Below are 12797 nucleotides of genomic sequence, written 5' to 3'. Positions count from 1 at the left end.
TCATTTATACTTCAAGAGTTTGGGAATAGGCTTATATGGAAGATATCTTTATTGGTAAATTGTTCACTTGTCAACTTCACTTTTCATTTCTAATCTGTTACACCTTTTAAACCTGAACCAGGATAAATATGACGTTCTGAAGGGCAGAGAGGAAGGGAGAGAAGGAGGAAGAAAATCAGTCTGAGGCCACTGGTTTGCTTAGGAAAGTTCAAGATCTGTTGTGTTTTGATATTCCTAAGGGCACAAGATTCACAGAAGACAAACAGGGGAAGATGGGAAGTTTGGCTGAAGGGCCAGAAAAATACTTTCTCTCCATAGGACCCCCATTAGAAGACTTCCATGAGATCATTAGTTGTCCCAACTCTGTCTTCTGACAACATATCTGTTCCTAGTGCAATATTAAGTCAATCAACAATGAGACATAAAGGCATATTGATTTCTATCAAGTTATAATAGTGGAAAGATGGATTCTTCTTATGGTTCCATTATTGGCTATGAGTTCCTATTCAGAAATAGAACCTAGGGGTTAAAAGCATGAGTTTGGACATAGACTTCCTTGACTCAAATCCCATTCTCATCATTTAGCAATTGTATAAACTTGGGCAAGTTACTTAACCTTTAAAAACTCCATTCCTCAATTTGCAGAGAAGGGCTATAATCATTCTTCTCAAGCTTTTCATGAGTAGTGAGTGATATAATGTGCTGTGTGTAATACAGCACCTGTCCCCCAGAAGCCTCTTAATAAATAGGAGCTGTAATTGCTGCTGTTATCAATATTGCTACCTAACATCATGCTTCTGTTTTTTTCATCTTAAAATACAGTGGGTAGGAGCTAATTTAATTGCTATCTCCTTGGAAATGTGTGCATGCAGATTTACTCTGTCAGCCTTCCTGGCTTAGGTTTATTCAAATCTATTTTAATTGTTAAGATTGTATAGCTCTCATTGTCTGACTTGGTATTAGTTTCATCCTACTACCAGTTCCCTGCAGTGCTCCTTGCTTAGCACTTACTAATTAACCCACCTAACACCCCAAGAACACCACTCCCAAGGCTCTACTTCCTCAGCAGAAATAGTGTGCTACACCTTTGTGAAGAGCTTAGATTGTGCTTCTGACCCTTGAAGGAGAAGAAAGTGCTGGGGGACTCATTTTTTTAGAATTAAAATTGAACTCTGAACTTTTACAAACCCCACACCAAACACATTAAAAAGTTGATGGCCTTCCCTAAGAAGGTGAAAAATTAGATTTAATTTTTTATAAGAGATGAATGTGAAATATTTTGAATACTAACAGCAAGCACTTAACTGAAGCTTGTGAAGAGAGAAAGGAATGAGATTCAAATAAGTTTAAGAAAAGTTACAGCAAAAAAGACAGGGATGTGAACTTTGTATTATACTCATGCTATTTGTATTAACTTGTCAATTACTATTTTCTTTTTTAAAATGCTCATATGCATGTGAGTAATATAAATATGAAGACTGATCAAAAAATATGCATGTCTAATCAGAGTTTATTGTAGTGGGCAATAGTCATCATTCTTGTCTATACTTTGCAGAGCCCAGGGCAAACGCTTCCCTCACGTGGTAAACCCAGCACCTCGTGGGAGTCCGTGTAACCAAATAAAAAGAAAACTGACTTTGGCATCATGGCTGGTTCGGAAATACGATTCTGTGTCTTATTACCTTGGTGACTTTGGGCACGTTTATACTTCTTCTCTATAAAACATCCCTAGTTACGTCATCTATAAAATATCCTAATGCCTTAAAATATCACTGCAGTGATTGGAAATAATGATTAGAAATGGCCTGGAATATGTAAGATACTTAAATGGTAGCTACTACACCCAAAGAGTAGCAACATGTCAATACTGATGTGAAGTATATTTACATTATTATTTACATGTATGTATTTTCAAGAATTTAACCTAGCTCAAAGAGAGTCTGGAAAACATCCTAACAGAAGTGTCTTTGTTTACCTGGGGGCTTTGGTACACAAAGAATTCCAACAATGTGACTTAGAATAGGGACTTTTGTTCACACAGTATCAGCTCAGCCTTCCAATGAATTGGAGAGTAAGATTAGCCATGTGGACAGCCAGCCAGGTCTAAGTGATCAGTAAAGCCTCAGGACACCACAGTCTGGGTGAGCTTCCCTGGTTAGGGGCAAACATTGTTTGCCAGTAAAGTTGAAGCGATCTGAGAGTTCAGATGAGAGCAAGCGGAAGCCCATATTTTGAACGTTCCTGGACTCTGGTCTATGCCTTTCTTCCCTTGGCTGATTTTAATGTTTCCTTTTGCCATAAAAAATTGTAGCTGAGAGGGGCGCCTGGGTGGCTCAGTCAGTTAAGCATCCGACTTCGGCTCAGGTCATGATCTCACGGTCTGTGAGTTCGAGCCCCGCGTCGGGCTCTGTGCTGACAGCTCAGAGCCTGGAGCCCGTTTCAGATTCTGTGTCTCCCTCTCTCTCTGCCCCTCCCCTGTTCATGCTCTGTCTCTCTCTGTCTCAAAAATAAATAAACATTAAAAAAAAATTGTAGCTGAGAATGTAACAGATTTCAACGAGTTTTATGAGTCCTTCTAGTGAATTATCGAAACAGAGAGTGGTCTTGGGCACCTCTGAACTTGGAACTGGTGTAAGGTGAGGTGATTTTGTGTAATGTTTCCTAACTTTGCAAATTGGTTTGCAAATTCTCTATAAATATAAAATTATTCCAAATAAAAGTTTATTTAAAAACAAAACAAACAAACAAAAACCTGTAGCATCACAGAACCAGCTCTGGCTAGATAAAGCAGAAAGGAGAATACCTAAATCGCCTTAATATAGGATGTTACTTGAAGGATTCTTAAAGCTAAGGAGCAAAGCCTCAAACCACCTCATGAAATTTTACTAACTTGATTTTACTGCATCCACGGGTAGTTCTATCACCGGGGTAGCTTCTGCCTCAGAAACTCAACCTTGGGCAAAGTTGCAGGAAATCACCACCCCTGCTGTTCCTATCACCTGTGCCAGAAAATAGTTAAGTTAATTAATTAATTAATTAGTAAATAAATTTAAAGAAATAGAAGTCCCATTTACAGCAACCCAACAGATGTAAGTGAGTTGCAAAAGAAGCTTGGGAATTGAGTTCTGATATCTCCCTTCAGGGACGGATGACTGCCTTTGTGAGAAAAGAAAAGATGTACGACCAAGTCAATGACAGACTGAAAATACGAAAGAGAAAAAAGAGACTGTGTCTCTAACTTATTCCTTCATGGTTAGAAAGATATTAGTTCCATGGAGATGTCAAATCAGCAAATATAAAAGTAATAAACACTATTATTAGTTTAGCATCTATTATGTACCAGACACTGTATATGCATCAACTCCAAACTTTGTAAGAGCCCTGCATGGCAAGTATTGTTATTCCTCGTGTTATAAAAGACAAAACTGGAGTCAGAGAAGTCAAATATGACCAACATCACACAGTAGCAGCTCTGACTGACTCCTTACCCTCTCCGTGCTATTGCTTTCAGGATGCCCCCAGACCACCTGAAGTGAAGGAAACATTTCTATGTGAATAATATAGTAAAGTATATTTGAATTTTGAATTTTAACTGTGTTCAGTTTTCCTTGAAGAATGGTTTTCATCCTAAAATCCCAGTCAGTGCCGTGTTCCAGGCATTGTTGTAATAGAAATGTCTAATGCCGGGTAAATGCTAGTGAACAAGGGGTCAAGAAAAGTATCCATCAGAGATGGTCACAGAGTGGGAAATGTGACAGGTGACTTCAGACATGGAAGACCAAGAGGTTCTGTGTGGCTTCAGAAACACTGTAGATGTTCACCTTCCTGAGGACGGGATGGTTGGATCAGGCCAACAGTCTGTTATTAACATCTCATCTGGCGGAAACTGCCAGAGGGCCTGATGATGATGATACACACACACACACACACACACACACACACACACAAAACGCTGCTCATTTTTTAAACTTCCAATAAATTTATCATTAGGACATTGTATACTTTTTACCTTGGGAATTGTGACTAGGTTTTCTGCCAGAGACTTAAAAGACCTACTTCTATGTTCTAGCTGAAATATTATTTTGGGAAGGTTATGAATTCCCAATAGAAAATTCACGTATGGGAGAATAGGAAGGTGGCAGGGTAATTTTTTTGTCTGACTTGCCACATTTAAATTTCTCTTTCTAATCATCCTTGAAGATGTCAATGATGTGGACTTGTTTTTGCATAATGTGTGTGGCATAAATGGTTCAGTACCCATGAACAATGCTTCTTTAGTATCCAAATGAAAGCATACCAGAGTGATATATTTAAAATGCAAAGTGGGTCATATGACTCCTCTGTTTAAATCCTTTCAATGGCTTTTCTTTTAGAATAAAATTCAAACTCTTTACCACAATGGAAAAGAAAAAATTGCACTTGCCTTTATTATTTCTTTTGACCTTGGTCTTAGAAGTCTGAATGAATTTATCTACACAACTGCTGTAGAGACAGCAGTATAGCTCATTACAGAGATGCAGTAAATACATGCAGTTAAATAATAATCATTAAGTATCCTATGTTAGGTTTGTGGTAGATGATGGGGATACAAATTTATATAAAACATGGACAATGATGCAGTCTGGTGGGGTCACACATATGTAATTTGGCTCTCTTTCCTTCCCTATCTCACTTCTCCACCCCTCACTGTGCTTCCTCTGATCACCCCCCAAATAATCCTTATCTCAGGGTATAGAATATTAATCTATGTATTTTAGAAAAGTTAGGAGGAAAGAATTATAATCCTCATTTCATGTTCCAGAAACCAATTTTTTCCGTTTTCACACATTGTAAAATTATAGAAAATTATGAGTTAAAAATCCCAATATGTAGAGATTTGGACAGAAAACTATAGTAGAACAACCAGAACATAACTCTGGTCATCCAATAGCACTATGTGGTCTTTGGGTAAAATTGTGTCTTTTTCTCACTCTGGAGATTTCTTCCCCACTTCTGAGACAAGGGGACTGCAGCTCCAGGAAATACATGACCGTTCTTTTGTCCTTGGCTTATTGTTAGTGTCAGAGCACGCTCTTCCCCAATCTTTGTGGGATTACATGACCCTCTAGGCTCCCATTCTCCCTGATTATCCTGTCATCTCAATTGGAACAAAACAGATTTTATACATTGATCAAAGCTATACACTGTGATACATGAAGGATTCGTGGTCACTGTGATACATGAAGGATTCGTGATCACATACTAGCTATAAGTAACAGGAGTGGAGTCCTTGAATGGTTTTAAGCAAGGGAATTGCACTTGAATTTTATTTTACGAAGATCACTCTGAAGCCAGACTGGAACATGGAATGAAGCGGGGTAAGAATCGGGATAATAAGCAAGGAAGCCACATGTAATAAACCAGGTTAGAAATTAGTAAGGCCTGAATTCAGGGAATGAAGCTAGAGACCAAGAGATAGACTACAGCAAAACCATAGTACAGGATTCTTGGAGCAGTGGCAGCAGATACAGATGCTTCTAGGTACCACAGACATTTGGTTAAGTTTTTGTTTCTCATTAGAGACTGAGTTTTACAAATGAGAAAAATATTACAGCCTACAGGACTCTATAACTACTTCAGATGGTCTCTGGGCTGGGCTATGAATGAGTTTTATAGAATCCAGGAACTACTGAAAATATTGATGTCATTGTGTGTGTGCACTTGTGTGGAGAGACCATAGTCAAATGGTTTCCAGAGCCAAAGGAGAAAGCTTTAGCCTAAGAAGGGCAAAGAGAAAACTTCATGCCGTTCCCTCTCAGAGAAGCTTGTGAGTGAACTGGGAGTGAATGTTACAAAGCTCTCTGTAACCTTGTTGGGAATGAAGAAAGACTGAGCCCTGAACAGGCAAGAAAAGTATGGATATGAAGGCAAGAAAAGTATTCAGTAACTGATGGGGAGATGCAGCATAAAGTTTTCTCAAATTCGTGTTGATGGCTTCTGTCAGAGCTGACTGGGAAAATTCACCCAGGCCCCAGACTTTACAGAATGAGTTACTTCCAAATGGGGAGGTAAACAGAAGAAAAAACATTAGTGGCTCAGGTATCAAAAATGACCAGAGAAAATGTTATTTTGGGGGGCTACACCAGTTCACACGGTGCTTTATGAAGTTTACAAAGCCTCCCTGCTTCATCCTAGGGGATGCCATCTTGAGGCAGGGCTCACAGCTCAGTGGATTCTAAACCTCACACATGCCCTCAGCCGGCTTCCCTTGTAAGGGCCCCACCTGAACAACTGTACACACAGTCCCGCCTCTCACGTATACGGACATTCAGGACAGCATGTCAGCAGCCCTCCTGCCACATCCTTGCAACCTTCCCAAGCCATCCCATCACCACACACCAGCTGCCCCCTGGCCCTTCCCCCTCCCCCACCATTCCTTCTTCTCAAAGCCACCTAGATATTCCCCACACCCTTCCCATTTTCTAGAAAAAAAGCTTATTCACCCATCTTTCCCTCTCTCTGACATGCTTCTTAGAAAGGCTTACAACATCTTCCCAGCCTCACCCTTTCTCATCACCGTCCCTGTTACACTGTTCTCTGTCGTCCAGATCATCCCTGATGAATCGTTAAGGCTCCCTGATCTCCCTCAGGCTTTTCTTTCCTTTTCTCAGTCTGTCATCTTCCTCCCTCACATCACCTCTCTCTCTCTCTCTCTCTCTCTCTCTCTCTCTCTCTCTCTAACAAGGTGCACTTTCTTGCTCCCTCAGGACTTCTGGTTGATATTTATTGCTTTCTCTGTAGAATCAGGAGCTTAAAGTCAGACAAGTCTGGCGGTAAAGTAACGTCACTACAAATGTCACCCCTCCACAGTTGTCTGGGTCTGCCTTCTGGTGTTCTGCCAAAACTACAGAATTGCTGCTTTGTCTAATTCCTCCCGAATTATTCTGGGACCTGAAGAGAGTATCTGAGGTGTGTCATGTCAAGGCCCCTTTGCTACCTGTTGAAAGCTGCCGTTGTCTTCCTCAGCTGTCCCAGCTTAGCAGGCTCTTGTTTTCTACCATTGCTGGGACCCCCATAGCAAGGTTTGCATTATGTACCCATCACTGCTCCTACTAGCATAAGGCAGACAATGACTGAAAGTCACAGGTACTGATGTCTGTCCAGAGAATGCTGTCATCAGTGCCAACTCTCATGCTTGTAACACCTTAGACTCAACCTCTCACCCTTTCATTATATTCCCATACTGTTCTCAAGAATTAACTTGGTCTTCTCTTGTTATTTACCGAAGTTGTTAGAATGCAAGCTGCCGACGTTTTGGTAAATTGTCAAATTAATTTTACTTAATATGAAATAACAGTGCATATTTATTATTCTAATATCTGGATCAGACCTGTGTAAAGAGTAAATGGTATTTCATTCCACTGACAATTATAAAGATGTCTGTCAATTAATTTTCATTAATTTAATAAATGTTAGAGAGTTCTAGGTGAGAGGTACTTTTATATCACTGAATAATGAATTTCCATCTGTAGTTTGTTTTTTTTTTACTTTGTTTCTCTAACATTCAATTTCCAGCTGCTATTTATTAGAGTTATCTGTGATCTTAATTCTAAATCAGAATTTATCTATAAAAAGATGGCATGGAAAGACAGACCTCATCCTCTGTGGAATTTCCTTTAAGATCTCTACTATCTGTTAGGGGTTGAATTTGTGTCACCCACAAAACATATGTTGAATTCCTAACCTTAGTACTTCAGAATGTGTCCTTATTTAGAAATGGTTTGTTATAGGTGTAATTGGTTAAGATGAGGTCATACTGAAGTAGGATGGGTGCTTAATCCAGTATGACTGGTGTCCTGTTTTTTTCTTTTAAAGTTTATTTATTTATTTTGAGGGACAGAGACAGCAGAAGTAGGGGAGGAGCAGAGAGAATCCCAAGCAGTCTCTGTGCTGTCAGCACAAAACCTAACACGGGGCTCAAACTCACAAAACCGTGTGATCATGACCTGAGCAGAAACCAGGAGTTGGACGCTTAACTGACTGAGCCACCCAGGTGCCCCACTGGTGTCCTTTCAACAAGAGAGAAATTTGGACATAGACACACAAGGAAGAGGGCCATGTGAACACTGAAGCAGAAATGGAGCTTTGCTGTCACAAGGCAAGGAATGCCTGGAGCTACCAGAAGCTGAAAGAGGCAAGAATGAATTTTTCTTAGAGCAAGCAGGTCCTACTGACAGCTTTATTTCAGACTTCTAGCCTCCAGAACTGAGAGAGAATAAATTTCTCTCATTTTAAGCCACCAGTTTGGGGCACTTCATTACAGCAGCCCTAGCAACCTAATGTACCATCCACGAAATACTTCTGCTAATATATTTAGTCAAGAACCATTTGTTAGGTATCCACTACTGTCTCCCCATGCTGAGTGCTAGGAACATGGAGATGAATGGCATGATCCCCACTTTCCAGGAACTCACAGTTCCAGGGGAGCAAGGTCCGGGGAGGCAGACCCACCAACCACCAGCACTAACCAAGGGGAACCAATGGAATAAGATAGGGATAAGTACCAAACAGGAGAGTAGACATGTGAACTATGGCTACGGTGATTGAAGAAGGCTTCACAGAAAAGGGGCTTTGAGGCTAGATCTGAGGAACAAGTAGGTATTCTATAGAAATAGGAGGAACAAACTTTTGAAACAGAAGGAATAGCATTAGGAAAGGATCCCATCATATATTTTATTGTCACGGCCAGTTGAATTATTGTCTACATTCAAATCCACAGAAATAACCTTCTATCCATCATATACCCTTTGACTTTTGATATTACAGGCAGTTGCCCTAAGGTGTCCATTTGTTTGCTCAAAACCAATTACTCTGTTGTCAAATAGAGTCACCTGTTTAAAGGTGTAAAACACCTTTAAAAATACTATTTTAAAAATGTAGGGGTGCCTGGGTGCCTCAGTAGGTTAAGTGTCCAACTCTTGATTTTGACTCAGGTCACGATCTCACTGGGTTGGTGAGACTGAGCCCCACGTTGAGCTCCGTGCTGACATTGCAGAGCTTGCTTAGGATTCTGTTTCCTTCTCTTTCTGCCCCTCCTCCACTTGCACGCATTTGTGCATTCTCTCTCTCTCTCTCTCTCTCTCTCTCTCTCTCTCTCTCTCTCTCCCCCTCCCTCCCTCCCTTCCTCCCTCTCTCAAAGTAAAGAAATAAACTTTAAAATAAAGTAATAAAACATAGGTGTTATTCGGGTATCGTGAGGCCAACAGATCAGGAGGCAATTAGTGAATACGTGCCTAGTTTCTTACACTTCCCAAGAGGAGAGGACACACCATTTGCTGCAGGGGCCACATGGGGAATCATCAGCGTTGGTCAAGAGGCTGAGAGAGCAGGAGAAAAACATAGGCAAGGACCTTAGTTGTGGTTTCCATGGGAAACCAAGGAAGGCCAGGTAAGCAGGTTTAGGATCGACTAGTTTGGATAATTTCAGTGGGCTCTGTGGTGTATGGGCTGTCCCTAGTACCTGGCTGTGGGGTGATTAGAGCAGGTAGATAATGGTCCAGAGGGAGAGCCAGAGAGAGGAGGTGAGGTGTGGGGAGGCTCTGGATTAGTTTGCACATGAAAGGCACACTCCTGGGTTTACTGAGTTTACTGTCTGTAGGAATTGGCCAGCCCTGAAAGGGATAGACTCCCCAGGGTCAACAAGTCCTCAAGATGTCAAAGCATCAGAAATACAGAAAATAAAAAGGCACGATTAATCCAAATACCTTTCTTATAACTGAGTTCAGTGTAGATAAGGTCCAAGTCTACTTCCTAAACTTGCCACCTGAAAGGAATTATTGTAGCATTAAATATCTTCTAGAAATAATAGGATCCCAAAGATTGATGGGTGCCAGCTAACAGTTTCCATTGCTGAGACACACTGGGACTTCGAGTGCTAATAGGACTAGAAGAGGACTCTTGTGTTTCTTTCCATGTAAAAGGCAAGTCAAAATGAGTAGCTAAGGAGTCACTTGGACTAAATGAGTAGCTAACGAGTCACTTGGACTAAATGAGTTCATTTATGTCGTGTCAATCCAGCAGATTGATTCATTTGCTTTTCATGCAGAGCTCCAAGAGAACAATGCCAATTATTTCCACAAATAGAAAGGAAGAATCCAGCTATCTGAGGAGTGACTTTAGCATGCTTATTCCTTTAAGGAATAAGACATTTCTTCTTTCTTTCCTTTATTCTACTCCCTTCTTCCTTACTTCCTTACGAAAAAGAAGTGTCTTGGAAGTTAAAAAGGCAAAGCTCTAACATAAGTTCAAATTCTTCCTAGGTGTTTTCTACCATTGACATTGTTAGGGATAGTGATCCTTAATCTTTATCAACTACTTCTGATTTGCCAAGCACCATAGTAAGAGCTTCGTAAACAGGATCTCACTTTTTCCCCTTAATATTTCTTTGGGATAGGTTATTCTCACTCACTTTTCTATGTTGGAAATTTAAAAAAAAAACCTAGGTTTAAAGATGTTAGGTAACTTGCCCACAGGGGCCCAGTTAGAAGAAAGGGTATGATAGAATGCAAAACCAGGACCATCTGACGTCATAACCCGGGTTTCTGACAGCTGTGCTAGTTTCTTAAACTTGCCGTTCATAGATACCAAAGATCTTGAAATACACATTCTGATTCAGCGTGCTTCATCAGGGACCCGTGATTCTGCATTTCCAACAAGCTCCAGCTGATTTCTAGCACGAAATTCATTTTTTTAAACGAATACACTTTACGTTTTAGAACAGTTTTTCAGTTAACAGAATAATTTCACAAAAAAAGTATAGAATCCCATATATACCCTTTCCCACAACACATAGTTTTTCCCCTTATGGTTAATATCTTGTATTTGTATGGTACATTTGTTACAGTCAAGGAGCCAATATTGATTATCATTAAGTAAAAGTCAACAGTTTGCATTAGGGTTACTTTTTGTGTTGTACATCCTATGTATGGGTTATGATACCAGCACCTTCAGACAGGACTCCTATGCTGGAGATCTCCACAGTCCTCACCAGATCTTTCTGTCTCCCCAGCATCTACCATTTATCATCATGTGAGCTCTTTTGTTTTTCTTATGAAAAAAAATTTGGGGGGATACTCCTACCTCTATCAAAAGGGAGAAAATGAAGTACAGACCAGAAAAAGCTTCATGTTTCCAGAAAAGTGGATGACATGTTTGTTGACTGCCCAGTCCCATTTTTTTTTTTTTTTTTTAGTTTGAGATGCTTCATAGAACTCCTTTCTCCTGAAGTTTGTCCTTTATGTGTCCAGCCAGGTAGGACGGCTGCCATAAAGGAGGACAGGACACTTCAGGATTGCAGGAAACCTAGCATTTTCCAAAGCACCCAATTCTAGCTCCTCCTCTTACCCCTTTTCAACTGCTGCTCCCCTCCTTGCTAAAAATAGTACCATAGTGTCCAGTCCCTCCCGCACAGTCTGGTTTTGCTTCCATGCTCTCCTGGGGCTGGCTTGGCTTTCTCTGGTATAAAACACAGCATACCCTGTTAAATTTGAATTGTGTATATTCATTGGATTCATTTAGTATGTCCTTTGGGGCTGACTAAAAATACCACACACACACAATTATTTTTATGTGAAATTCAAATTTGACTGTCCTGTGTGTGTTTGTTGTTGTGCTGTATGTTTTGGGTTGTTGTTGTCGTTGTTGTTTTTACTAAATCTGGCAACCCTACCTCTAAGATCTCTTCCCACCTGCTCAAATATCACCCCAGAGACCAAGTGTTTCATCTTTTGCAAGGACCTGCTCAGTGTTCTTTCCCAAACGGACCCACTCTCTTGAGTGACTGTCCCTATTCGCACTCTAATTCCATAGTTGACAAATGAAGTGTCTGTCCATTTTTTTTCTGGGATAACAGAAATCACAGACCTCTACTAATTTTTACTGTCTCTCCTGTCACCAAGGTACACATCAGGACAATCCTTAAACAGAAATAACTTAGTGAAGGAATGTTCTTCCTAGTTAGTTGTAGAACAATGTGATGATAGAAGCACCATCATCTTCCAGGACACAGCCTTACCTTTTAACAGCTATACTTAGAAGTCTTCTCCAGCTTTTTTTATTTTGCTATTTTTATTTGCTTCAAAATAAATAAATAATAAAACCTCACTCTTTTTATATTTTAGAGAGAGCACGAGCCAGGAAGAGGGGCAGAGGGGGAGAGAGAGAATCTTAAACAGGCTCCATGCTCAGTGCAGAGCCTGACACGGGGCTCGATCCCATGACCCTGGGATCATGACCTGAGCTGGAATCAAGAGTTGGTCACTCAACCAACTGAATCACCCAGATGCACCCCCACTCTTTTGATTTGAATCAAAATCTTGAAGCATCCTTTTTTGGTCCTTCCTTTAATTCACTACAAACCAGACACTATGTGATGACAAACTTGCCATCTTTTCTGTGTTAGAATTTTTGTTACAACATTTTTCAAGCCAAAATCATAAAATATGAAATATTTGTTCAGCCTCGGGCTTGATGAAGTCATCACAGTCCAACCTCTGGTCACTTTCTAAGGGTAACATGAATAGGCCTGTGGACCTCTAGAAGGTTTGGGGATTTTTTTTTATGTCATGGAGGTTGACACATGAAGAGATGATTTTTGTAATTGTTTTCCCCAGAGGTTGCTAAGGTTTCATGTAGCTTTTCTGGCTTCCCCCCATCTTTTCCATCCCCTGCCAATAATGGCTCTCAGACCTTTTCAGGTAAAAGCATGTACTGGTCTCTTCTATCATCACATTGTTCTAAAACTAAGAGGAAAAAGCCAA

The 12797-nt window shown here is 40.4% G+C and overlaps 1 long non-coding RNA gene across 1 annotated transcript in view; it reads right to left on the bottom strand.

The window, feature by feature from the left end:
- LOC122233623 overlaps window positions 1-12797 on the bottom strand; it is a 44983-nt gene that overhangs the window by 15215 nt on the left and 16971 nt on the right. Inside the window, exon 2 of the long non-coding RNA XR_006211266.1 lies at window positions 2891-2999. This is a non-coding gene — a long non-coding RNA (uncharacterized LOC122233623). The remainder of the gene's footprint in view (window positions 1-2890; window positions 3000-12797) is intronic.

Source organism: Panthera tigris, chromosome A2 (assembly GCF_018350195.1).
Source record: "Panthera tigris isolate Pti1 chromosome A2, P.tigris_Pti1_mat1.1, whole genome shotgun sequence".
Classification (NCBI taxonomy): domain Eukaryota; kingdom Metazoa; phylum Chordata; class Mammalia; order Carnivora; family Felidae; genus Panthera; species Panthera tigris.
Note: the sequence above shows the minus strand (reverse complement) of the source record. Positions and strands in the feature narration are given on the sequence as shown.